The sequence below is a fragment of the Propithecus coquereli genome, unplaced genomic scaffold (assembly GCF_000956105.1).
Source record: "Propithecus coquereli isolate 6110/MARCELLA unplaced genomic scaffold, Pcoq_1.0 Scaffold672, whole genome shotgun sequence".
Lineage (NCBI taxonomy): Eukaryota > Metazoa > Chordata > Mammalia > Primates > Indriidae > Propithecus > Propithecus coquereli.
The window spans coordinates 187,846-189,167 of NW_012152752.1; the positions used below are offsets into that span (position 1 = coordinate 187,846).

Genomic DNA, 1,322 nt, shown 5'->3' on the forward strand with positions numbered 1-1,322 from the left:
GCTAGCACAGAGCATGATCCCAATTAGACACAATTGAGAGTGTCTACACATACATGCAGAAAAGAGACAGAGAAGCAAGAGGAACCCAGAAAAACATCCACCAAAATGTTAATAACAGAGTAATCTTTCAGCATTGGAGGTGGCAGATTGAACCACGGTCCCTAGCCACCTTCCAGCCAGCAATGACATGGGACAGAGTTCCTGTCACTGACACTGATTCACAGTCTACCTCTTGAGACTTCTTGAAAAGCTTTTGATTTTCTGATTGTCCAATAAGAAAGAGACTAACTTGGCTAGAAAATATTTTGATGTTTCCCCCTTCAATTATTCTGGCACTAGGACATGATGCCAAAAATGTAGCAGCCACCATCAGAGATTTAACCTTCTGACTACACACGTCCTTTAATGACATTGTCCTTGCCTACCACACCTTGTGGTGGCCCTTCCCAGGTTCCCTTGGCAGTGCTTGTGAGTTCAGTGTGCCAGAATCAACCATGAGTCAGCACACAAAGGACCTAGGACCTTGATGACTTTGTGAGCCATGGGCCCAGCCCTGGAACAACCATCTTGAGACCCTTCCTGTTTGTTTGGTCAAACTCTGGCTCTGGATCTATCCTATCCCAAATAGAAAAATGCGTTTTACTATACTGACTTCTTAAAATGTAAGCTACTAACTTATTACAAAGTGATAAACTGTGGTTGAGTATCCCACAAGATAGTTAATTGATTGCAGTGATGCCTACCTATTAGATTTCTTAAGTTCTAATTCTTCAATTTTCATTTGCCATTTTACAATTTAACATCTTTCTGAATATGAACTATCTTTTATCCTTGTTAACATCTGAATTCTTTCATCTAAACCTCAATTACTAGTCACAAATGGGATGCAGCTATTTTTTCTCTTTTACTGATAAATAATAATTTACATATTAACAGGGTACATGTGAGTGTTACATGCACAGTATGTATAATGATTATGTCAGGGTATCTGGAGTATCCATCATCTTAAGTGTTTATTGTGATTTTTATGTTGTTCATATTATTTCAAGTCCTCCATTCTAGTAACTTTAAAATATACATATTGTTGCTTAGTCACCCTAGTTGGCTATCAAACATGAAAACGTGTTTCTTCTATCTAATGGTATGTTTGTATCCATAACCAACAATCTGTTCATTTCCCTTTCCCCCACCCACTCTTCCCAGTCTCTGGTATCTATCACTCCACCCAGGCTGGAGTGCAGTGGTATGATCATAGCTTACTATACCCTTGAGCTCCTGGGCTCAAGTCATCCTTCTGCCTCAGCCTCCCCGCTAAGTTTGCC

The 1,322-nt window shown here is 39.9% G+C and overlaps 1 protein-coding gene across 1 annotated transcript in view; it reads right to left on the reverse strand.

The window, feature by feature from the left end:
- Nucleotides 1–1,322, reverse strand: part of LOC105823449 (COP9 signalosome complex subunit 3-like) — a 46,876-nt gene that overhangs the window by 27,830 nt on the left and 17,724 nt on the right. The gene's annotated exons all lie outside the window — the stretch shown is intronic.